This window comes from Pelobates fuscus, chromosome 2 (genome assembly GCF_036172605.1).
Source record: "Pelobates fuscus isolate aPelFus1 chromosome 2, aPelFus1.pri, whole genome shotgun sequence".
Classification (NCBI taxonomy): Eukaryota; Metazoa; Chordata; class Amphibia; order Anura; family Pelobatidae; genus Pelobates; species Pelobates fuscus.
Genome location: NC_086318.1, coordinates 286,977,992 through 287,000,071, shown reverse-complemented (window position 1 = coordinate 287,000,071; position 22,080 = coordinate 286,977,992). Strand labels below are relative to the sequence as shown.

General features: G+C 41.5%; 61 pseudogenes; all 61 read left to right on the top strand.

The window, feature by feature from the left end:
- The first annotated feature begins 39 nt into the window (after positions 1-39).
- LOC134589455 (5S ribosomal RNA) lies at positions 40-158 on the top strand (annotated as a pseudogene).
- Positions 159-383: 225 nt separating this feature from the next.
- LOC134596163 (5S ribosomal RNA) lies at positions 384-502 on the top strand (annotated as a pseudogene).
- Positions 503-727: 225 nt separating this feature from the next.
- LOC134596832 (5S ribosomal RNA) lies at positions 728-846 on the top strand (annotated as a pseudogene).
- A 559-nt stretch (positions 847-1,405) lies between these two features.
- On the top strand, positions 1,406-1,524 carry LOC134596437 (5S ribosomal RNA; annotated as a pseudogene).
- Positions 1,525-1,749: 225 nt separating this feature from the next.
- Positions 1,750-1,868, top strand: LOC134588307 (5S ribosomal RNA; annotated as a pseudogene).
- A 134-nt stretch (positions 1,869-2,002) lies between these two features.
- On the top strand, positions 2,003-2,121 carry LOC134595725 (5S ribosomal RNA; annotated as a pseudogene).
- Positions 2,122-2,255: 134 nt separating this feature from the next.
- On the top strand, positions 2,256-2,373 carry LOC134588576 (5S ribosomal RNA; annotated as a pseudogene).
- A 468-nt stretch (positions 2,374-2,841) lies between these two features.
- LOC134596364 (5S ribosomal RNA) lies at positions 2,842-2,960 on the top strand (annotated as a pseudogene).
- Positions 2,961-3,094: 134 nt separating this feature from the next.
- LOC134595876 (5S ribosomal RNA) lies at positions 3,095-3,213 on the top strand (annotated as a pseudogene).
- Positions 3,214-3,347: 134 nt separating this feature from the next.
- LOC134597996 (5S ribosomal RNA) lies at positions 3,348-3,466 on the top strand (annotated as a pseudogene).
- Positions 3,467-3,600: 134 nt separating this feature from the next.
- On the top strand, positions 3,601-3,719 carry LOC134589454 (5S ribosomal RNA; annotated as a pseudogene).
- Positions 3,720-3,944: 225 nt separating this feature from the next.
- LOC134596152 (5S ribosomal RNA) lies at positions 3,945-4,063 on the top strand (annotated as a pseudogene).
- Positions 4,064-4,288: 225 nt separating this feature from the next.
- Positions 4,289-4,407, top strand: LOC134596798 (5S ribosomal RNA; annotated as a pseudogene).
- A 468-nt stretch (positions 4,408-4,875) lies between these two features.
- On the top strand, positions 4,876-4,994 carry LOC134595606 (5S ribosomal RNA; annotated as a pseudogene).
- Positions 4,995-5,462: 468 nt separating this feature from the next.
- On the top strand, positions 5,463-5,581 carry LOC134588934 (5S ribosomal RNA; annotated as a pseudogene).
- A 134-nt stretch (positions 5,582-5,715) lies between these two features.
- On the top strand, positions 5,716-5,834 carry LOC134589444 (5S ribosomal RNA; annotated as a pseudogene).
- Positions 5,835-6,059: 225 nt separating this feature from the next.
- On the top strand, positions 6,060-6,178 carry LOC134587835 (5S ribosomal RNA; annotated as a pseudogene).
- Positions 6,179-6,403: 225 nt separating this feature from the next.
- LOC134588806 (5S ribosomal RNA) lies at positions 6,404-6,522 on the top strand (annotated as a pseudogene).
- Positions 6,523-6,656: 134 nt separating this feature from the next.
- LOC134596039 (5S ribosomal RNA) lies at positions 6,657-6,775 on the top strand (annotated as a pseudogene).
- A 134-nt stretch (positions 6,776-6,909) lies between these two features.
- LOC134594994 (5S ribosomal RNA) lies at positions 6,910-7,028 on the top strand (annotated as a pseudogene).
- Positions 7,029-7,253: 225 nt separating this feature from the next.
- On the top strand, positions 7,254-7,372 carry LOC134598145 (5S ribosomal RNA; annotated as a pseudogene).
- Positions 7,373-7,597: 225 nt separating this feature from the next.
- LOC134595761 (5S ribosomal RNA) lies at positions 7,598-7,716 on the top strand (annotated as a pseudogene).
- A 134-nt stretch (positions 7,717-7,850) lies between these two features.
- Positions 7,851-7,969, top strand: LOC134595403 (5S ribosomal RNA; annotated as a pseudogene).
- Positions 7,970-8,194: 225 nt separating this feature from the next.
- On the top strand, positions 8,195-8,313 carry LOC134596149 (5S ribosomal RNA; annotated as a pseudogene).
- Positions 8,314-8,447: 134 nt separating this feature from the next.
- On the top strand, positions 8,448-8,566 carry LOC134598012 (5S ribosomal RNA; annotated as a pseudogene).
- Positions 8,567-8,791: 225 nt separating this feature from the next.
- On the top strand, positions 8,792-8,911 carry LOC134597762 (5S ribosomal RNA; annotated as a pseudogene).
- A 134-nt stretch (positions 8,912-9,045) lies between these two features.
- On the top strand, positions 9,046-9,164 carry LOC134597847 (5S ribosomal RNA; annotated as a pseudogene).
- A 225-nt stretch (positions 9,165-9,389) lies between these two features.
- LOC134596148 (5S ribosomal RNA) lies at positions 9,390-9,508 on the top strand (annotated as a pseudogene).
- A 134-nt stretch (positions 9,509-9,642) lies between these two features.
- LOC134596037 (5S ribosomal RNA) lies at positions 9,643-9,761 on the top strand (annotated as a pseudogene).
- A 225-nt stretch (positions 9,762-9,986) lies between these two features.
- On the top strand, positions 9,987-10,105 carry LOC134596851 (5S ribosomal RNA; annotated as a pseudogene).
- Positions 10,106-10,330: 225 nt separating this feature from the next.
- Positions 10,331-10,450, top strand: LOC134598228 (5S ribosomal RNA; annotated as a pseudogene).
- A 134-nt stretch (positions 10,451-10,584) lies between these two features.
- Positions 10,585-10,703, top strand: LOC134597938 (5S ribosomal RNA; annotated as a pseudogene).
- Positions 10,704-10,928: 225 nt separating this feature from the next.
- On the top strand, positions 10,929-11,047 carry LOC134592255 (5S ribosomal RNA; annotated as a pseudogene).
- A 134-nt stretch (positions 11,048-11,181) lies between these two features.
- LOC134589075 (5S ribosomal RNA) lies at positions 11,182-11,300 on the top strand (annotated as a pseudogene).
- A 225-nt stretch (positions 11,301-11,525) lies between these two features.
- On the top strand, positions 11,526-11,644 carry LOC134594681 (5S ribosomal RNA; annotated as a pseudogene).
- A 134-nt stretch (positions 11,645-11,778) lies between these two features.
- Positions 11,779-11,897, top strand: LOC134589032 (5S ribosomal RNA; annotated as a pseudogene).
- A 559-nt stretch (positions 11,898-12,456) lies between these two features.
- Positions 12,457-12,575, top strand: LOC134595667 (5S ribosomal RNA; annotated as a pseudogene).
- A 134-nt stretch (positions 12,576-12,709) lies between these two features.
- On the top strand, positions 12,710-12,828 carry LOC134596946 (5S ribosomal RNA; annotated as a pseudogene).
- A 225-nt stretch (positions 12,829-13,053) lies between these two features.
- LOC134595264 (5S ribosomal RNA) lies at positions 13,054-13,172 on the top strand (annotated as a pseudogene).
- Positions 13,173-13,397: 225 nt separating this feature from the next.
- On the top strand, positions 13,398-13,516 carry LOC134592244 (5S ribosomal RNA; annotated as a pseudogene).
- A 377-nt stretch (positions 13,517-13,893) lies between these two features.
- LOC134595514 (5S ribosomal RNA) lies at positions 13,894-14,012 on the top strand (annotated as a pseudogene).
- Positions 14,013-14,146: 134 nt separating this feature from the next.
- LOC134592232 (5S ribosomal RNA) lies at positions 14,147-14,265 on the top strand (annotated as a pseudogene).
- Positions 14,266-14,399: 134 nt separating this feature from the next.
- On the top strand, positions 14,400-14,518 carry LOC134597055 (5S ribosomal RNA; annotated as a pseudogene).
- Positions 14,519-14,652: 134 nt separating this feature from the next.
- Positions 14,653-14,771, top strand: LOC134587768 (5S ribosomal RNA; annotated as a pseudogene).
- Positions 14,772-15,421: 650 nt separating this feature from the next.
- On the top strand, positions 15,422-15,540 carry LOC134595666 (5S ribosomal RNA; annotated as a pseudogene).
- Positions 15,541-15,765: 225 nt separating this feature from the next.
- On the top strand, positions 15,766-15,884 carry LOC134594875 (5S ribosomal RNA; annotated as a pseudogene).
- A 225-nt stretch (positions 15,885-16,109) lies between these two features.
- Positions 16,110-16,228, top strand: LOC134588426 (5S ribosomal RNA; annotated as a pseudogene).
- Positions 16,229-16,453: 225 nt separating this feature from the next.
- Positions 16,454-16,572, top strand: LOC134589212 (5S ribosomal RNA; annotated as a pseudogene).
- A 377-nt stretch (positions 16,573-16,949) lies between these two features.
- On the top strand, positions 16,950-17,068 carry LOC134598371 (5S ribosomal RNA; annotated as a pseudogene).
- A 134-nt stretch (positions 17,069-17,202) lies between these two features.
- Positions 17,203-17,321, top strand: LOC134595326 (5S ribosomal RNA; annotated as a pseudogene).
- Positions 17,322-17,546: 225 nt separating this feature from the next.
- On the top strand, positions 17,547-17,665 carry LOC134596014 (5S ribosomal RNA; annotated as a pseudogene).
- Positions 17,666-17,890: 225 nt separating this feature from the next.
- Positions 17,891-18,009, top strand: LOC134588877 (5S ribosomal RNA; annotated as a pseudogene).
- Positions 18,010-18,143: 134 nt separating this feature from the next.
- On the top strand, positions 18,144-18,262 carry LOC134597836 (5S ribosomal RNA; annotated as a pseudogene).
- A 134-nt stretch (positions 18,263-18,396) lies between these two features.
- LOC134597888 (5S ribosomal RNA) lies at positions 18,397-18,515 on the top strand (annotated as a pseudogene).
- A 225-nt stretch (positions 18,516-18,740) lies between these two features.
- Positions 18,741-18,859, top strand: LOC134596749 (5S ribosomal RNA; annotated as a pseudogene).
- An 803-nt stretch (positions 18,860-19,662) lies between these two features.
- Positions 19,663-19,781, top strand: LOC134597825 (5S ribosomal RNA; annotated as a pseudogene).
- Positions 19,782-20,006: 225 nt separating this feature from the next.
- On the top strand, positions 20,007-20,125 carry LOC134589040 (5S ribosomal RNA; annotated as a pseudogene).
- Positions 20,126-20,350: 225 nt separating this feature from the next.
- Positions 20,351-20,469, top strand: LOC134595779 (5S ribosomal RNA; annotated as a pseudogene).
- An 803-nt stretch (positions 20,470-21,272) lies between these two features.
- On the top strand, positions 21,273-21,391 carry LOC134597053 (5S ribosomal RNA; annotated as a pseudogene).
- Positions 21,392-21,616: 225 nt separating this feature from the next.
- On the top strand, positions 21,617-21,735 carry LOC134595325 (5S ribosomal RNA; annotated as a pseudogene).
- Positions 21,736-21,869: 134 nt separating this feature from the next.
- LOC134595024 (5S ribosomal RNA) lies at positions 21,870-21,988 on the top strand (annotated as a pseudogene).
- Positions 21,989-22,080: the final 92 nt, after the last annotated feature.

The following is a 22,080-nucleotide window of genomic DNA, read 5'->3' as shown; positions in this document are numbered from 1 at the left end:
ATTCTACCAACATTAACGAGATCGCATTCTCTTAATTTAACTTACGGCCATACCAGTCTGAAAATGCCTGATCTCGTCAGATCTCGGAAGCCATCCAGACTTGGGCCTGTTTAGTACTTGTATGGGAGACCAACTAGGAACCTCAGGTGCCGTAAGCTTTTGTTTATTTCTTTTTTGCATTATGATGTCATAATCAGACCACTTTTTTCCCTATGGGAGACCAACTAGGAACCTCAGGTGCCGTAAGCTTTTGTTTATTTCTTTTTTGCATTATGATGTCATAATCAGACCACTTTTTTCCCTATCCAGAAGCGTCTTGTCTTTTGTCGCAACCAGAGTTTGATATTCTACCAACATTAGTGAGATCGCATTCTCTTAATTTCACTTACGGCCATACCAGTCTGAAAATGCCTGATCTCATCAGATCTCGGAAGCCATCCAGACTCGGGCCTGGTTAGTACTTGTATGGGAGACCAACTAGGAACCTCAGGTGCCGTAAGCTTTTGTTTATTTCTTTTTTGCATTATGATGTCATAATCAGACCACTTTTTTCCCAATGGGAGACCAACTAGGAACCTAAGGTGCCGTAAGCTTTTGTTTATTTCTTTTTTGCATTATGATGTCATAATCAGACCACTTTTTTCCCTATCCAGAAGCGTCTTGTCTTTTGTCGCAACCAGAGTTTGATATTCTACCACCATTAGCGAGATCGCATTCTCTTAATTTCACTTACGGCCATACCAGTCTGAAAATGCCTGATCTCGTCAGATCTCGGAAGCCATCCAGACTCGGGTCTGGTTAGTACTTGTATGGGAGACCAAATAGGAACCTCAGGTGCTGTAAGCTGTTGTTTATTTCTTTTTTGCATTATGATGTCATAATCAAACCACTTTTTTCCCTATCCAGAAGCATCTTGTCTTTTGTCGCAACCAGAGTTTGATATTCTACCAACATTAACGAGATAGCATTCTCTTAATTTCACTTACGGCCATACCAGTCTGAAAATGTCAGATCTCGGAAGCCATCCAGACTTGGGCTTGGTTAGTACTTGTATGGGAGACCAACTAGGAACCTCAGGTGCCGTAAGCTTTTGTTTATTTCTTTTTTGCATTATGATGTCATAATCAGACCACTTTTTTCCCTATGGGAGACCAACTAGGAACCTCAGGTGCCGTAAGCTTTTGTTTATTTCTTTTTTGCATTATGATGTCATAATCAGACCACTTTTTTCCCTATGGGAGACCAACTAGGAACCTCAGGTGCCGTAAGCTTTTGTTTATTTCTTTTTTGCATTATGATGTCATAATCAGACCACTTTTTTCCCTATCCAGAAGCGTCTTGTCTTTTGTCGCAACCAGAGTTTGATATTCTACCAACATTAGCGAGATCGCATTCTCTTAATTTCACTTACGGCCATACCAGTCTGAAAATGCCTGATCTTGTCAGATCTCGGAAGCCATCCAGACTCGGGCCTGGTTAGTACTTGTATGGGAGACCAACTAGGAACCTCAGGTGCCGTAAGCTTTTGTTTATTTCTTTTTTGCATTATGATGTCATAATCAGACTCCTTTTTTCCCTATGGGAGACCAACTAGGAACCTCAGGTGCCGTAAGCTTTTGTTTATTTCTTTTTTGCATTATGATGTCATAATCAGACCACTTTTTTCCCTATCCAGAAGCGTCTTGTCTTTTGTCGCAACCAGAGTTTGATATTCTACCAACATTAGCGAGATCGCATTCTCTTAATTTCACTTACGGCCATACCAGTCTGAAAATGCCTGATCTCGTCAGATTTCGAAAGCCATCCAGACTCGGGTCTGGTTAGTACTTGTATGGGAGACCAACTAGGAACCTCAGGTGCCGTAAGCTTTTGTTTATTTCTTTTTTGCATTATGATGTCATAATCAGACCACTTTTTTCCCTATCCAGAAGCGTCTTGTCTTTTGTCGCAACCAGAGTTTGATATTCTACCAACATTAGCGAGATCGCATTCTCTTAATTTCACTTACGGCCATACCAGTCTGAAAATGCCTGATCTCGTCAGATCTCGGAAGCCATACAGACTCGGGCCTGGTTAGTACTTGTATGGGAGACCAACTAGGAACCTCAGGTTCCGTAAGCTTTAGTTTATTTCTTTTTTGCATTATGATGTCATAATCAGACCACTTTTTTCCCTATCCAGAAGCGTCTTGTCTTTTGTCGCAACCAGAGTTTGATATTCTACCAACATTAGCGAGATCGCGTTCTCTTAATTTCATTTACGGCCATACCAGTCTGAAAATGCCTGATCTCATCAGATCTCGGAAGCCATCCAGATTTGGGCCTGGTTAGTACTTGTATGGGAGACAACTAGGAACCTCAGGTGCCGTAAGCTTTTGTTTATTTCTTTTTTGCATTATGATGTCATAATCAGACCACTTTTTTCCCAATGGGAGACCAACTAGGAACCTCAGGTGCTGTAAGCTGTTGTTTATTTCTTTTTTGCATTATGATGTCATAATCAAACCACTTTTTTCCCTATCCAGAAGCATCTTGTCTTTTGTCGCAACCAGAGTTTGATATTCTACCAACATTAACGAGATCGCATTCTCTTAATTTAACTTACGGCCGTACCAGTCTGAAAATGTCAGATCTCGGAAGCCATCCAGACTTGGGCTTGGTTAGTACTTGTATGGGAGACCAACTAGGAACCTCAGGTGCCGTAAGCTTTTGTTTATTTCTTTTTTGCATTATGATGTCATAATCAGACCACTTTTTTCCCTATTCAGAAGCGTCTTGTCTTTTGTCGCAACCAGAGTTTGATATTCTACCAACATTAGTGAGATCGCATTCTCTTAATTTCATTTACGGCCATACCAGTCTGTAAATGCCTGATCTCGTCAGATCTCAGAAGCCATCAAGACTCGGGCCTGAATAGTACTTGTATGGGAGACCAACTAGGAACCTCAGGTGCCGTAAGCTTTTGTTTATTTCTTTTTTGCATTATGATGTCATAATCAGACCACTTTTTTCCCTATCCAGAAGGGTCTTGTCTTTTGTCGCAACCAGAGTTTGATATTCTACCAACATTAGCGAGATCGCATTCTCTTAATTTCACTTACGGCCATACCAGTCTGAAAATGCCTGATCTCGTCAGATCTCGGAAGCCATCCAGACTCGGGTCTGGTTAGTACTTGTATGGGAGACCAACTAGGAACCTCAGGTGCCGTAAGCTTTTGTTTATTTCTTTTTTGCATTATGATGTCATAATCAGACCACTTTTTTCCCTATCCAGAAGCGTCTTGTCTTTTGTCGCAACCAGAGTTTGATATTCTACCAACATTAGCGAGATCGCATTCTCTTAATTTCACTTACGGCCATACCAGTCTGAAAATGCCTGATCTCGTCAGATCTCGGAAGCCATCCAGACTCGGGCCTGGTTAGTACTTGTACGGGAGACCAACTAGGAACCTCAGGTGCCATAAGCTTTTGTTTATTTCTTTTTTGCATTATGATGTCATAATCAGACCACTTTTTTCCCTATCCAGAAACATCTGGTCTTTTGTCGCAACCAGAGTTTGATATTCTACCAACATTAACAAGATCGCATTCTCTTAATTTCACTTACGGCCATACCAGTCTGAAAATGCCTGATCTCGTCAGATCTCGGAAGCCATCCAGACTTGGGCCTGTTTAGTACTTGTATGGGAGACCAACTAGGAACCTCAGGTGCCGTAAGCTTTTGTTTATTTCTTTTTTGCATTATGATGTCATAATCAGACCACTTTTTTCCCTATGGGAGAAAAACTAGGAACCTCAGGTGCCGTAAGCTTTTGTTTATTTCTTTTTTGCATTATGATGTCATAATCAGACCACTTTTTTCCCTATCCAGAAGCGTCTTGTCTTTTGTCGCAACCAGAGTTTGATATTCTACCAACATTAGTGAGATCGCATTCTCTTAATTTCACTTACGGCCATACCAGTCTGAAAATGCCTGATCTCATCAGATCTCGGAAGCCATCCAGACTCGGGCCTGGTTAGTACTTGTATGGGAGACCAACTAGGAACCTCAGGTGCCGTAAGCTTTTGTTTATTTCTTTTTTGCATTATGATGTCATAATCAGACCACTTTTTTCCCAATGGGAGACCAACTAGGAACCTAAGGTGCCGTAAGCTTTTGTTTATTTCTTTTTTGCATTATGATGTCATAATCAGACCACTTTTTTCCCTATCCAGAAGCGTCTTGTCTTTTGTCGCAACCAGAGTTTGATATTCTACCAACATTAGCGAGATCGCATTCTCTTAATTTCACTTACGGCCATACCAGTCTGAAAATGCCTGATCTCGTCAGATCTCGGAAGCCATCCAGACTCGGGCCTGGTTAGTACATGTATGGGAGACCAACTAGGAACCTCAGGTGCTGTAAGCTGTTGTTTATTTCTTTTTTGCATTATGATGTCATAATCAAACCACTTTTTTCCCTATCCAGAAGCATCTTGTCTTTTGTCGCAACCAGAGTTTGATATTCTACCAACATTAACGAGATCGCATTCTCTTAATTTCACTTACGGCCATACCAGTCTGAAAATGTCAGATCTCGGAAGCCATCCAGACTTGGGCTTGGTTAGTACTTGTATGGGAGACCAACTAGGAACCTCAGGTGCCGTAAGCTTTTGTTTATTTCTTTTTTGCATTATGATGTCATAATCAGACCACTTTTTTCCCTATGGGAGACCAACTAGGAACCTCAGGTGCCGTAAGCTTTTGTTTATTTCTTTTTTGCATTATGATGTCATAATCAGACCACTTTTTTCCCTATCCAGAAGCGTCTTGTCTTTTGTCGCAACCAGAGTTTGATATTCTACCAACATTAGTGAGATTGCATTCTCTTAATTTCGTTTACGGCCATACCAGTCTGTAAATGCCTGATCTCGTCAGATCTCAGAAGCCATCAAGATTTGGGCCTGAATAGTACTTGTATGGGAGACCAACTAGGAACCTCAGGTGCCGTAAGCTTTTGTTTATTTCTTTTTTGCATTACGATGTCATAATCAGACCACTTTTTTCCCTATCCAGAAGCGTCTTGTCTTTTGTCGCAACCAGAGTTTGATATTCTACCAACATTAGCGAGATAGCATTCTCTTAATTTCACTTACGGCCATACCAGTCTGAAAATGCCAGATCTCGGAAGCCATCCAGACTCGGGCCTGGTTAGTACTTGTATGGGAGACCAACTAGGAACCTCAGGTGCCGTAAGCTTTTGTTTATTTCTTTTTTGCATTATGATGTCATAATCAGACCACTTTTTTCCCTATGGGAGACCAACTAGGAACCTCAGGTGCCATAAGCTTTTGTTTATTTCTTTTTTGCATTATGATGTCATAATCAGACCACTTTTTTCCCTATCCAGAAGCGTCTTGTCTTTTGTCGCAAAAAGAGTTTGATATTCTAGCAACATTAGCGAGATCGCATTCTCTTAATTTCATTTACGGCCATACCAGTCTGAAAATGTCTGATCTCATCAGATATCGGAAGCCATCCAGACTTGGGACTGGTTAGTACTTGTATGGGAGACCAACTAGGAACCTCAGGTGCCGTAAGCTTTTGTTTATTTCTTTTTTGCATTATGATGTCATAATCAGACCACTTTTTTCCCTATCCAGAAGCGTCTTGTCTTTTGTCGCAACCAGAGTTTGATATTCTACCAACATTAGCGAGATCGCATTCGCTTAATTTCACTTACGGCCATACCAGTCTGAAAATGCCTGATCTCGTCAGATCTCGGAAGCCATCCAGACTTGGGCCTGGTTAGTACTTGTATGGGAGACCAACTAGGAACCTCAGGTGCTGTAAGCTTTTGTTTATTTCTTTTTTGCATTATGATGTCATAATCAGACCACTTTTTTCCCTATGGGAGACCAACTAGGAACCTCAGGTGCCGTAAGCTTTTGTTTATTTCTTTTTTGCATTATGATGTCATAATCAGACCACTTTTTTCCCTATCCAGAAGCGTCTTGTCTTTTGTCGCAACCAGAGTTTGATATTCTACCAACATTAGCGAGATCGCATTCTCTTAATTTCACTTACGGCCATACCAGTCTGAAAATGCCTGATCTTGTCAGATCTCGGAAGCCATCCAGACTTGGGCCTGGTTAGTACTTGTATGGGAGACCAACTAGGATCCTCAGGTGCCGTAAGCTTTTGTTTATTTCTTTTTTGCATTATGATGTCATAATCAGACCACTTTTTTCCCTATGGGAGACCAACTAGGAACCTCAGGTGCCGTAAGCTTTTGTTTATTTCTTTTTTGCATTATGATGTCATAATCAGACCACTTTTTTCCCTATCCAGAAGCGTCTTGTCTTTTGTCGCAACCAGAGTTTGATATTCTACCAACATTAGCGAGATCGCATTCTCTTAATTTCATTTACGGCCGTAACAGTCTGAAAATGCCTGATCTCATCAGATATCGGAAGCCATCCAGACTTGGGCCTGGTTAGTACTTGTATGGGAGACCAACTAGGAACCTCAGGTGCCGTAAGCTTTTGTTTATTTCTTTTTTGCATTATGATGTCATAATCAGACCACTTTTTTCCCTATCCAGAAGCGTCTTGTCTTTTGTCGCAGCCAGAGTTTGATATTCTACCAACATTAGCGAGATCGCATTCTCTTAATTTCACTTACGGCCATACCAGTCTGAAAATGCCTGATCTCGTCAGATCTTGGAAGCCATCCAGACTCGGGCCTGGTTAGTACTTGTATGGGAGACCAACTAGGAACCTCAGGTGCCGTAAGCTTTTGTTTATTTCTTTTTTGCATTATGATGTCATAATCAGACCACTTTTTTCCCTATCCAGAAGCATCTTGTCTTTTGTCGCAACCAGAGTTTGATATTCTACCAACATTAACGAGATCGCATTCTCTCAATTTCACTTACGGCCAAACCAGTCTGAAAATGCCTGATCTCGTCAGATCTCGGAAGCCATCCAGACTTGGGCCTGGTTAGTACTTGTATGGGAGACCAACTAGGAACCTCAGGTGCCGTAAGCTTTTGTTTATTTCTTTTTTGCATTATGATGTCATAATCAGACCACTTTTTTCCCTATGGGAGACCAACTAGGAACCTCAGGTGCCGTAAGCTTTTGTTTATTTCTTTTTTGCATTATGATGTCATAATCAGACCACTTTTTTCCCTATCCAGAAGCGTCTTGTCTTTTGTCGCAACCAGAGTTTGATATTCTACCAACATTAACGAGATCGCATTCTCTTAATTTCACTTACGGCCAAACCAGTCTGAAAATGCCTGATCTCGTCAGATCTCGGAAGCCATCCAATCTTGGGCCTGGTTAGTACTTGTATGGGAGACCAACTAGGAACCTCAGGTGCCGTAAGCTTTTGTTTATTTCTTTTTTGCATTATGATGTCATAATCAGACCACTTTTTTCCCTATGGGAGACCAACTAGGAACCTCAGGTGCCGTAAGCTTTTGTTTATTTCTTTTTTGCATTATGATGTCATAATCAGACCACTTTTTTCCCTATCCAGAAGCGTCTTGTCTTTTGTCGCAACCAGAGTTTGATATTCTACCAACATTAGCGAGATCGCATTCTCTTAATTTCCCTTACGGCCATACCAGTCTGAAAATGCCTGATCTCGTCAGATCTCAGAAGCCATCCAGACTCGGGCCTGGTTAGTACTTGTATGGGAGACCAACTAGGAACTTCAGGTGCCGAAAGCTTTTGTTTATTTCTTTTTTGCATTATGATGTCATAATCAGACCACTTTTTTCCCTATCCAGAAGCGTCTTGTCTTTTGTCGCAACCAGAGTTTGATATTCTACCAACATTAGCGAGATCGCATTCTCTTAATTTCACTTACGGCCATACCAGTCTGAAAATGCCTGATCTCGTCAGATTTCGGAAGCCATCCAGACTTGGGCCTGGTTAGTACTTGTATGGGAGACCAACTAGGAACCTCAGGTGCCGTAAGCTTTTGTTTATTTCTTTTTTGCATTATGATGTCATAATCAGACCACTTTTTTCCCTATGGGAGACCAACTAGGAACCTCAGGTGCCGTAAGCTTTTGTTTATTTCTTTTTTGCATTATGATGTCATAATCAGACCACTTTTTTCCCTATCCAGAAGCGTCTTGTCTTTTGTCGCAACCAGAGTTTGATATTCTACCAACATTAGCGAGATCGCATTCTCTTAATTTCATTTACGGCCATACCAGTCTGAAAATGCCTGATCTCATCAGATATCGGAAGCCATCCAGACTTGGGCCTGGTTAGTACTTGTATGGGAGACCAACTAGGAACCTCAGGTGCCGTAAGCTTTTGTTTATTTCTTTTTTGCATTATGATGTCATAATCAGACCACTTTTTTCCCTATCCAGAAGCGTCTTGTCTTTTGTCGCAACCAGAGTTTGATATTCGACCAAAATTAGCGAGATCGCATTCTCTTAATTTCACTTACGGCCATACCAGTCTGAAAATGCCTGATCTCGTCAGATCTTGGAAGCCATCCAAACTCGGGCCTGGTTAGTACTTGTATGGGAGACCAACTAGGAACCTCAGGTGCCGTAAGCTTTTGTTTATTTCTTTTTTGCATTATGATGTCATAATCACACCACTTTTTTCCCTATGGGAGACCAACTAGGAACCTCAGGTGCCGTAAGCTTTTGTTTATTTCTTTTTTGCATTATGATGTCATAATCAGACCACTTTTTTCCCTATCCAGAAGCGTCTTGTCTTTTGTCGCAACCAGAGTTTGATATTCTACCAACATTAGCGAGATCGCATTCTATTAATTTCACTTACGGCCATACCAGTCTGAAAATGCCTGATCTCGTCAGATCTCGGAAGCCATCCAGACTTGGGCCTGGTTAGTACTTGTATGGGACGACCAACTAGGAACTTCAGGTGCCGTAAGCTTTTGTTTATTTCTTTTTTGCATTATGATGTCATAATCAGACCACTTTTTTCCCTATCCAGAAGCGTCTTGTCTTTTGTCGCAACCAGAGTTTGATATTCTACCAACATTAGCGAGATCGCATTCTATTAATTTCACTTACGGCCATACCAGTCTGAAAATGCCTGATCTCGTCAGATCTCGGAAGCCATCCAGACTTGGGCCTGGTTAGTACTTGTATGGGAGACCAACTAGGAACCTCAGGTGCCGTAAGCTTTTGTTTATTTCTTTTTTGCATTATGATGTCATAATCAGACCACTTTTTTCCCTATGGGAGACCAACTAAGAACCTCAGGTGCCGTAAGCTTTTGTTTATTTCTTTTTTGCATTATGATGTCATAATCAGACCACTTTTTTCCCTATCCAGAAGCGTCTTGTCTTTTGTCGCAACCAGAGTTTGATATTCTACCAACATTAGCGAGATCGCATTCTCTTAATTTCATTTACGGCCATACCAGTCTGAAAATGCCTGATCTCATCAGATATCGGAAGCCATCCAGACTTGGGCCTGGTTAGTACTTGTATGGGAGACCAACTAGGAACCTCAGGTGCCGTAAGCTTTTGTTTATTTCTTTTTTGCATTATGATGTCATAATCAGACCACTTTTTTCCCTATCCAGAAGCGTCTTGTCTTTTGTTGCAACCAGAGTTTGATATTCTACCAAAATTAGCGAGATCGCATTCTCTTAATTTCACTTACGGCCATACCAGTCTGAAAATGCCTGATCTCGTCAGATCTTGGAAGCCATCCAGACTCGGGCCTGGTTAGTACTTGTATGGGAGACCAACTAGGAACCTCAGGTGCCGTAAGCTTTTGTTTATTTCTTTTTTGCATTATGACGTCATAATCAGACCACTTTTTTCCCTATGGGAGACCAACTAGGAACCTCAGGTGCCGTAAGCTTTAGTTTATTTCTTTTTTGCATTATGATGTCATAATCAGACCACTTTTTTCCCTATCCAGAAGCGTCTTGCCTTTTGTCGCAACCAGAGTTTGATATTCTACCAACATTAGCGAGATCGCATTCTCTTAATTTCCGTTACGGCCATACCAGTCTGAAAATGCCTGATCTCGTCAGATCTCGGAAGCCATCCAGACTCGGGCCTGGTTAGTACTTGTATGGGAGACCAACTAGGAACCTCAGGTGCCGTAAGCTTTTGTTTATTTCTTTTTTGCATTATGACGTCATAATCAGACCACTTTTTTCCCTATGGGAGACCAACTAGGAACCTCAGGTGCCGTAAGCTTTAGTTTATTTCTTTTTTGCATTATGATGTCATAATCAGACCACTTTTTTCCCTATCCAGAAGCGTCTTGTCTTTTGTCGCAACCAGAGTTTGATATTCTACCAACATTAGCGAGATCGCATTCTCTTAATTTCACTTACGGCCATACCAGTCTGAAAATGCCTGATCTCGTCAGATCTCGGAAGCCATCCAGACTCGGGCCTGGTTAGTACTTGTATGGGACGACCAACTAGGAACTTCAGGTGCCGTAAGCTTTTGTTTATTTCTTTTTTGCATTATGATGTCATAATCAGACCACTTTTTTCCCTATCCAGAAGCGTCTTGTCTTTTGTCGCAACCAGAGTTTGATATTCTACCAACATTAGCGAGATCGCATTCTCTTAATTTCACTTACGGCCATACCAGTCTGAAAATGCCTGATCTTGTCAGATTTCGGAAGTCATCCAGACTCGGGCCTGGTTAGTACTTGTATGGGAGACCAACTAGGAACCTCAGGTGCTGTAAGCTTTTGTTTATTTCTTTTTTGCATTATGATGTCATAATCAGACCACTTTTTTCCCTATGGGAGACCAACTTGGAACCTCAGGTGCCGTAAGCTTTTGTTTATTTCTTTTTTGCATTATGATGTCATAATCAGACCACTTTTTTCCCTATTTAGAAGCGTCTTGTCTTTTGTCGCAACCAGAGTTTGATATTCTACCAACATTAGCGAGATCGCATTCTCTTAATTTCACTTACGGCCATACCAGTCTGAAAATGCCTGATCTCGTCAGATCTCGGAAGCCATCCAGACTCGGGCCTGGTTAGTACTTGTATGGGAGACCAACTAGGAACCTCAGGTGCCGTAAGCTTTTGTTTATTTCTTTTTTGCATTATGATGTCATAATCAGACCACTTTTTTCCCTATCCAGAAGCGTCTTGTCTTTTGTCGCAACCAGAGTTTGATATTCTACCAACATTAGCGAGATCTCATTCTCTTAATTTCACTTACAGCCATACTAGTCTGAAAATGCCTGATCTCGTCAGATCTTGGAAGCCATCCAGACTCGGGCCTAGTTAGTACTTGTATGGGAGACCAACTAGGAACCTCAGGTGCCGTAAGCTTTTGTTTATTTCTTTTTTGCATTATGATGTCATAATCAGACCACTTTTTTCCCTATGGGAGACCAACTAGGAACCTCAGGTGCCGTAAGCTTTTGTTTATTTCTTTTTTGCATTATGATGTCATAATCAGACCACTTTTTTCCCTATTTAGAAGCGTCTTGTCTTTTGTCGCAACCAGAGTTTGATATTCTACCAACATTAGCGAGATCGCATTCCCTTAATTTCACTTACGGCCATACCAGTCTGAAAATGCCTGATCTCGTCAGATCTCAGAAGCCATCCAGACTCGGGCCTGGTTAGTACTTGTATGGGAGACCAACTAGGAACCTCAGGTGCCGTAAGCTTTTGTTTATTTCTTTTTTGCATTATGATGTCATAATCAGACCACTTTTTTCCCTATCCAGAAGCGTCTTGTCTTTTGTCGCAACCAGAGTTTGATATTCTACCAACATTAGCGAGATCGCATTCTCTTAATTTCACTTACAGCCATACTAGTCTGAAAATGCCTGAACTCGTCAGATCTCGGAAGCCATCCAGACTCGGGCCTAGTTAGTACTTGTATGGGAGACCAACTAGGAACCTCAGGTGCCGTAAGCTTTTGTTTATTTCTTTTTTGCATTATGATGTCATAATCAGACCACTTTTTTCCCTATGGGAGACCAACTAGGAACCTCAGGTGCCGTAAGCTTTTGTTTATTTCTTTTTTGCATTATGATGTCATAACCAGACCACTTTTTTACCTATCCAGAAGCGTCTTGTCTTTTGTCGCAACCAGAGTTTGATATTCTACCAACATTAGCGAGATCGCATCATCTTAGTTTCCCTTACGGCCATACCAGTCTGAAAATGCCAGATCTCGGAAGCCATCCAGACTCGGGCATGGTTAGTACTTGTATGGGAGACCAACTAGGAACCTCAGGTGCCGTAAGCTTTTGTTTATTTCTTTTTTGCATTATGATGTCATAATCAGACCACTTTTTTCCCTATGGGAGACCAACTAGGAACCTCAGGTGCCGTAAGCTTTTGTTTATTTCTTTTTTGCATTATGATGTCATAATCAGACCACTTTTTTCCCTATCCAGAAGCGTCTTGTCTTTTGTCGCAACCAGAGTTTGATATTCTACCAACATTAGCGAGATCGCATTCTCTTAATTTCACTTACGGCCATACCAGTCTGAAAATGCCTGATCTTGTCAGATCTCGGAAGCCATCCAGACTTGGGCCTGGTTAGTACTTGTATGGGAGACCAACTAGGAACCTCAGGTGCCGTAAGCTTTTGTTTATTTCTTTTTTGCATTATGATGTCATAATCAGACCACTTTTTTCCCTATCCAGAAGCGTCTTGTCTTTTGTCGCAACCAGAGTTTGATATTCTACCAACATTAGCGAGATCGCATTCTCTTTATTTCATTTACGGCCATACCAGTCTGAAAATGCCTGATCTCGTCAGATCTCGGAAGCCATCCAGACTTGGGCCTGGTTAGTAATTGTATGGGAGACCAACTAGGAATCTCAGGTGCCGTAAGCTTTTGTTTATTTATTTTTTGCATTATGATGTCATAATCAGACTTCTTTTTTCCCTATGGGAGACCAACTAGGAACCTCAGGTGCCGTAAGCTTTTGTTTATTTCTTTTTTGCATTATGATGTCATAATCAGACCACTTTTTTCCCTATCCAGAAGCGTCTTGTCTTTTGTCGCAACCAGAGTTTGATATTCTACCAACATTAGCGAGATCGCATTCTCTTAATTTCACTTATGGCCATACCAGTCTGAAAATGCCTGATCTCGTCAGATCTCGGAAGCCATCCAGACTCGGGCCTGGTTAGTACTTGTATGGGAGACCAACTAGGAACCTCAGGTGCCGTAAGCATTTGTTTATTTCTTTTTTGCATTATGATGTCATAATCAGACCACTTTTTTCCCTATGGGAGACCAACTAGGAACCTCAGGTGCCGTAAGCTTTTGTTTATTTCTTTTTTGCATTATGATGTCATAATCAGACCACTTTTTTCCCTATCCAGAAGCGTCTTGTCTTTTGTCGCAACCAGAGTTTGATATTCTACCAACATTAGCGAGATCGCATTCTCTTAATTTCACTTACGGCCATACCAGTCTGAAAATGCCTGATCTCGTCAGATCTCGGAAGCCATCCAGACTCGGGCCTGGTTAGTACTTGTATGGGAGACCAACTAGGAACCTCAGGTGCCGTAAGCTTTTGTTTATTTCTTTTTTGCATTATGATGTCATAATCAGACCACTTTTTTCCCTATCCAGAAGCGTCTTGTCTTTTGTCGTAACCAGAGTTTGATATTCTACCAACATTAGCGAGATTGCATTCTCTTAATTTCACTTACGGCCATACCTGTCTGAAAATGCCTGATCTCGGAAGCCATCCAGACTCGGGCCTGGTTAGTACTTGTATGGGAGACCAACTAGGAACCTCAGGTGCCGTAAGCTTTTGTTTATTTCTTTTTTGCATTATGATGTCATAATCAGACCACTTTTTTCCCTATCCAGAAGCGTCTTGTCTTTTGTCGCAACCAGAGTTTGATATTCTACCAACATTAGCGAGATCGCATTCTCTTAATTTCATTTACGGCCATACCAGTCTGAAAATGCCTGATCTCGTCAGACCTCGGAAGCCATCCAGACTCGGGCCTGGTTAGTACTTGTATGGGAGACCAACTAGGAACCTCAGGTGCCGTAAGCTTTTGTTTATTTCTTTTTTGCATTATGATGTCATAATCAGACCACTTTTTTCCCTATCCAGAAGTGTCTTGTCTTTTGTCGCAACCAGAGTTTGATATTCTACCAACATTAGCGAGATCGCATTCTCTTAATTTCACTTACGGCCATACCAGTCTGAAAATGCCTGATCTCGTCAGATCTCGGAAGCCATCCAGACTCGGGCCTGGTTAGTACTTGTATGGGAGACCAACTAGGAACCTCAGGTGCCGTAAGCTTTTGTTTATTTCTTTTTTGCATTATGATGTCATAATCAGACCACTTTTTTCCCTATCCAGAAGCGTCTTGTCTTTTGTCGCAACCAGAGTTTGATATTCTACCAACATTAGCGAGATCGCATTCTCTTAATTTCCCTTGCGGCCATACCAGTCTGAAAATGCCTGATCTCGTCAGATCTCAGAAGCCATCCGGACTCGGGCCTGGTTGGTACTTGTATGGGAGACCAACTAGGAACCTCAGGTGCCGTAAGCTTTTGTTTATTTCTTTTTTGCATTATGATGTCATAATCAGACCACTTTTTTCCCTATCCAGAAGCGTCTTGTCTTTTGTCGCAACCAGAGTTTGATATTCTACCAACATTAGCGAGATCGCATTCTCTTAATTTCACATACGGCAATACCAGTCTGAAAATGCCTGATCTCGTCAGATCTCGGAAGCCATCCAGATTCGGGCCTGGTTAGTACTTGTATGGGAGACCAACTAGGAACCTCAGGTGCCGTAAGCTTTTGTTTATTTCTTTTTTGCATTATGATGTCATAATCAGACCACTTTTTTCCGTATGGGAGACCAACTAGGAACCTCAGGTGCCGTAAGCTTTTGTTTATTTCTTTTTTGCATTATGATGTCATAATCAGACCACTTTTTTCCCTATGGGAGACCAACTAGGAACCTCAGGTGCCGTAAGCTTTTGTTTATTTCTTTTTTGCATTATGATGTCATAATCAGACCACTTTTTTACCTATCCAGAAGCGTCTTGTCTTTTGTCGCAACCAGAGTTTGATATTCTACCAACATTAGCGAGATCGCATTATCTTAATTTCCCTTACGGCCATACCAGTCTGAAAATGCCAAATCTCGGAAGCCATCCAGACTCGGGCATGGTTAGTACTTGTATGGGAGACCAACTAGGAACCTCAGGTGCCGTAAGCTTTTGTTTATTTCTTTTTTGCATTATGATGTCATAATCAGACTTCTTTTTTCCCTATGGGAGACCAACTAGGAACCTCAGGTGCCGTAAGCTTTTGTTTATTTCTTTTTTGCATTATGATGTCATAATCAGACCACTTTTTTCCCTATCCAGAAGCGTCTTGTCTTTTGTCGCAACCAGAGTTTGATATTCTACCAACATTAGCGAGATCGCATTCTCTTAATTTCACTTACGGCCATACCAGTCTGAAAATGCCTGATCTTGTCAGATCTCGGAAGCCATCCAGACTTGGGCCTGGTTAGTACTTGTATGGGAGACCAACTAGGAACCTCAGGTGCCGTAAGCTTTTGTTTATTTATTTTTTGCATTATGATGTCATAATCAGACTTCTTTTTTCCCTATGGGAGACCAACTAGGAACCTCAGGTGCCATAAGCTTTTGTTTATTTCTTTTTTGCATTATGATGTCATAATCAGACCACTTTTTTCCCTATCCAGAAGCGTCTTGTCTTTTGTCGCAACCAGAGTTTGATATTCTACCAACATTAGCGAGATCGCATTCTCTTAATTTCACTTATGGCCATACCAGTCTGAAAATGCCTGATCTCGTCAGATCTCGGAAGCCATCCAGACTCGGGCCTGGTTAGTACTTGTATGGGAGACCAACTAGGAACCTCAGGTGCCGTAAGCTTTTGTTTATTTCTTTTTTGCATTATGATGTCATAATCAGACCACTTTTTTCCCTATGGGAGACCAACTAGGAACCTCAGGTGCCGTAAGCTTTTGTTTATTTATTTTTTGCATTATGATGTCATAATCAGACCACTTTTTTCCCTATCCAGAAGCGTCTTGTCTTTTGTCGCAACCAGAGTTTGATATTCTACCAACATTAGCAAGATCGCATTCTCTTAATTTCACTTACGGCCATACCAGTCTGAAAATGCCTGATCTTGTCAGATCTCGGAAGCCATCCAGACTCGGGCCTGGTTAGTACTTGTATGGGAGACCAACTAGCAACCTCAGGTGCCGTAAGCTTTTGTTTATTTCTTTTTTGCATTATGATGTCATAATCAGACCACTTTTTTCCCTATGGGAGACCAACTAGGAACCTCAGGTGCCGTAAGCTTTTGTTTATTTCTTTTTTGCATTATGATGTCATAATCAGACCACTTTTTTCCCTATCCAGAAGCGTCTTGTCTTTTGTCGCAACCAGAGTTTGTTATTCTACCAACATTAGCGAGATCGCATTCTCTTAATTTCCCTTACGGCCATACCAGTCTGAAAATGCCTGATCTCATCAGATCTCGGAAACCATCCAGACTCGGGCCTGGTTAGTACTTGTATGGGAGACCAACTAGGAACCTCAGGTGCCGTAAGCTTTTGTTTATTTCTTTTTTCCATTATGATGTCATAATCAGACCACTTTTTTCCCTATCCAGAAGCGTCTTGTCTTTTGTCGCAACCAGAGTTTGATATTCTACCAACATTAGCGAGATCGCATTCTCTTAATTTCACTTACGGCCATACCTGTCTGAAAATGCCTGATCTCGGAAGCCATCCAGACTCGGGCCTGGTTAGTACTTGTATGGGAGACCAACTAGGAACCTCAGGTGCCGTAAGCTTTTGTTTATTTCTTTTTTGCATTATGATGTCATAATCAGACCACTTTTTTCCCTATCCAGAAGCGTCTTGTCTTTTGTCGCAACCAGAGTTTGATATTCTACCAACATTAGCGAGATCGCATTCTCTTAATTTCATTTACGGCTATACCAGTCTGAAAATGCCTGATCTCGTCAGACCTTGGAAGCCATCCAGACTCGGGCCTGGTTAGTACTTGTATGGGAGACCAACTAGGAACCTCAGGTGCCGTAAGCTTTTGTTTATTTCTTTTTTGCATTATGATATCATAATCAGACCACTTTTTTCCCTATCCAGAAGCATCTTGTCTTTTGTCGCAACCAGAGTTTGATATTCTACCAACATTAACGAGATCGCATTCTCTTAATTTCACTTACGGCCATACCAGTCTGAAAATGCCTGATCTCGTCAGATCTTGGAAGCCATCCAGACTTGGGCCTGGTTAGTACTTGTATGGGAGACCAACTAGGAACCTCAGGTGCCGTAAGCTTTTGTTTATTTATTTTTTGCATTATGATGTCATAATCAGACCACTTTTTTCCCTATGGGAGACCAACTAGGAACCTCAGGTGCCGTAAGCTTTTGTTTATTTCTTTTTTGCATTATGATGTCATAATCAGACCACTTTTTTCCCTATCCAGAAGCGTCTTGTCTTTTGTCGCAACCAGAGTTTGTTATTCTACCAACATTAGCGAGATTGCATTCTTGTAATTTCACTTACGGCCATACCAGTCTGAAAATGCCTGATCTCGTCAGATCTCGGAAGCCATCCAGACTCGGGCCTGGTTAGTACTTGTATGGGGGACCAACTAGGAACCTTAGGTGCCGTAAGCTTTTGTTTATTTCTTTTTTGCATTATGATGTCATAATCAGACCACTTTTTTCCCTATGGGAGACCAACTAGGAACCTCAGGTGCCGTAAGCTTTTGTTTATTTCTTTTTTGCATTATGATGTCATAATCAGACCACTTTTTTCCCAATCCAGAAGCGTCTTGTCTTTTGTCGCAACCAGAGTTTGATATTCTACCAACATTAGCGAGATCGCATTATCTTAATTTGATTTACGGCCATACCAGTCTGAAAATGCCGGATCTCGTCAGATCTCGGAAGACATCCAGACTCGGGCCTGCTTAGTATTTGTATGGGAGCCCAACTAGGAACCTCAGGTGCCGTAAGCTTTTGTTTATTTCTTTTTTGCATTATGATGTCATAATCAGACCACTTTTTTCCCTATCCAGAAGCATCTTGTCTTTTGTCGCAACCAGAGTTTGATATTCTACCAACATTAACGAGATCGCATTCTCTTAATTTCACTTACGGCCATACCAGTCTGAAAATGCCTGATCTCGTCAGATCTCGGAAGCCATCCAGACTTGGGCCTGGTTAGTACTTGTATGGGAGACCAACTAGGAACCTCAGGTGCCGTAAGCTTTTGTTTATTTATTTTTTGCATTATGATGTCATAATCAGACCACTTTTTTCCCTATCCAGAAGCGTCTTGTCTTTTGTCGCAACCAGAGTTTGATATTCTACCAACATTAGCGAGATCGCATTCTCTTAATTTCACTTACGGCCATACCAGTCTGAAAATGCCTGATATCGTCAGATCTCGGAAGCCATCCAGACTCGGGCCTGGTTAGTACTTGTATGGGAGACCAGCTAGGAACCTCAGGTGCCGTAAGCTTTTGTTTATTTCTTTTTTGCATTATGATGTCATAATCAGACCACTTTTTTCCCTATGGGAGACCAACTAAGAACCTCAGGTGCCGTAAGCTTTTGTTTATTTCTTTTTTGCATTATGATGTCATAATCAGACCACTTTTTTCCCTATCCAGAAGCGTCTTGTCTTTTGTCGCAACCAGAGTTTGATATTCTACCAACATTAGCGAGATCGCATTCTCTTAATTTCCCTTACGGCCATACCAGTCTGAAAATGCCTGATCTCGTCAGATCTTGGAAGCCATCCAGACTCGGGCCTGGTTAGTACTTGTATGGGAGACCAACTAGGAACCTCAGGTGCCGTAAGCTTTTGTTTATTTCTTTTTTGCATTATGATGTCATAATCAGACCACTTTTTTCCCTATCCAGAAGCGTCTTGTCTTTTGTCGCAACCAGAGTTTGATATTCTACCAACATTAGCGAGATCGCATTCTCTTAATTTCACTTACGGCCATACCAGTCTGAAAATGCCAGATCTCGGAAGCCATCCAGACTCGGGCCTGGTTAGTACTTGTATGGGAGACCAACTAGGAACCTCAGGTGCCGTAAGCTTTTGTTTATTTCTTTTTTGCATTATGATGTCATAATCAGACAACTTTTTTCCCTAAGGGAGACCAACTAGGAACCTCAGGTGCCGTAAGCTTTTGTTTATTTCTTTTTTGCATTATGATGTCATAATCAGACCACTTTTTTCCCTATCCAGAAGCGTCTTGTCTTTTGTCGCAACCAGAGTTTGATATTCTACCAACAGTAGCGAGATTGCATTCTCTTAATTTCACTTACGGCCATACCAGTCTGAAAATGTCAGATCTCGGAAGCCATCCAGACTCGGGCCTGGTTAGTACTTGTATGGGAGACCAACTAGGAACCTCAGGTGCCGTAAGCTTTTGTTTATTTCTTTTTTGCATAATGATGTCACAATCAGACCACTTTTTTCCCTATGGGAGACCAACTAGGAACCTCAGGTGCCGTAAGCTTTTGTTTATTTCTTTTTTTCCATTATGATGTCATAATCAGACCACTTTTTTCCCTATCCAGAAGCGTCTTGTCTTTTGTCGCAACCAGAGTTTGATATTCTACCAACATTAGCGAGATCGCATTCTCTTAATTTCACTTACGGCCATACCAGTCTGAAAATGCCTGATCTCGTCAGATCTCGGAAGCCATCCAGACTTGGGCCTGGTTAGTACTTGTATGGGAGACCAACTAGGAACCTCAGGTGCCGTAAGCTTTTGTTTATTTCTTTTTTGCATTATGATGTCATAATCAGACCACTTTTTTCCCTATGGGAGACCAACTAGGAACCTCAGGTGCCGTAAGCTTTTGTTTATTTCTTTTTTGCATTATGATGTCATAATCAGACCACTTTTTTCCCTATCCAGAAGCGTCTTGTCTTTTGTCGCAACCAGAGTTTGATATTCTACCAACATTAGCAAGATCGCATTCTCTTAATTTCACTTACTGCCATACCAGTCTTAAAATGCCTGATCTCGTCAGATCTTGGAAGCCATCCAGACTTGGGCCTGGTTAGTACTTGTATAGGAGACCAACTAGGAACCTCAGGTGCCGTAAGCTTTTGTTTATTTCTTTTTTGCATCATGATGTCATAATCAGACCACTTTTTTCCCTATGGGAGACCAACTAGGAACCTCAGGTGCCGTAAGCTTTTGTTTATTTCTTTTTTGCATTATGATGTCATAATCAGACCATTTTTTTCCCTATCCAGAAGCGTCTTGTCTTTTGTCGCAACCAGAGTTTGATATTCTACCAACATTAGCGAGATCGCATTCTCTTATTTTCTCTTACGGCCATACCAGTCTGAAAATGCCTGATCTCGTCAGATCTTGGAAGCCATCCAGACTCGGGCCTGGTTAGTACTTGTATGGGAGACCAACTAGGAACCTCAGGTGCCGTAAGCTTTTGTTTATTTCTTTTTTGCATTATGATGTCATAATCAGACCACTTTTTTCCCTATCCAGAAGCGTCTTGTCTTTTGTCGCAACCAGAGTTTGATATTCTACCAACATTAGCGAGATCGCATTCTCTTAATTTCACTTATGGCCATACCAGTCTGAAAATGCCAGATCTCGGAAGCCATCCAGACTCGGGCCTGGTTAGTACTTGTATGGGAGACCAACTAGGAACCTCAGGTGCTGTAAGCTTTTGTTTATTTATTTTTTGCATTATGATGTCATAATCAGACAACTTTTTTCCCTAAGGGAGACCAACTAGGAACCTCAGGTGCCGTAAGCTTTTGTTTATTTCTTTTTTGCATTATGATGTCATAATCAGACCACTTTTTTCCCTATCCAGAAGCGTCTTGTCTTTTGTCGCAACCAGAGTTTGATATTCTACCAACAGAAGCGAGATTGCATTCTCTTAATTTCACTTACGGCCATACCAGTCTGAAAATGTCAGATCTCGGAAGCCATCCAGACTCGGGCCTGGTTAGTACTTGTATGGGAGACCAACTAGGAACCTCAGGTGCCGTAAGCTTTTGTTTATTTCTTTTTTGCATTATGATGTCATAATCAGACCACTTTTTTCCCTATGGGAGACCAACTAGGAACCTCAGGTGCCGTAAGCTTTTGTTTATTTCTTTTTTTCCATTATGATGTCATAATCAGACCACTTTTTTCCCTATCCAGAAGCGTCTTGTCTTTTGTCGCAACCAGAGTTTGATATTCTACCAACATTAGCGAGATCGCATTCTCTTAATTTCACTTACGGCCATACCAGTCTTAAAATGCCTGATCTTGTCAGATCTCGGAAGCCATCCAGACTTGGGCCTGGTTAGTACTTGTATGGGAGACCAACTAGGAACCTCAGGTGCCGTAAGCTTTTGTTTATTTCTTTTTTGCATTATGATGTCATAATCAGACCACTTTTTTCCCTATGGGAGACCAACTAGGAACCTCAGGTGCCGTAAGCTTTTGTTTATTTCTTTTTTGCATTATGATGTCATAATCAGACCACTTTTTTCCCTATCCAGAAGCGTCTTGTCTTTTGTCGCAACCAGAGTTTGATATTCTAACATCATTAGCGAGATCGCATTCTCTTAATTTCACTTACGGCCATACCAGTCTGAAAATGCCTGATCTCGTCAGATCTTGGAAGCCATCCAGACTTGGGCCTGGTTAGTACTTGTATGGGAGACCAACTAGGAACCTCAGGTGCCGTAAGCTTTTGTTTATTTCTTTTTTGCATTATGATGTCATAATCAGACCACTTTTTTCCCTATCCAGAAGCGTCTTGTCTTTTGTCGCAACCAGAGTTTGATATTCTACCAACATTAGCGAGATCGCATTCTCTTGATTTCACTTACGGCCATACCGGTCTGAAAATGCCTGATCTCGTCAGATCTCGGAAGCCATCCAGACTCGGGCCTGGTTAGTACTTGTATGGGAGACCAACTGGAAACCTCAGGTGCCGTAAGCTTTTGTTTATTTCTTGTTTGCATTATGATGTCATAATCAGACCACTTTTTTCCCAATCCAGAAGCGTCTTGTCTTTTGTCGCAACCAGAGTTT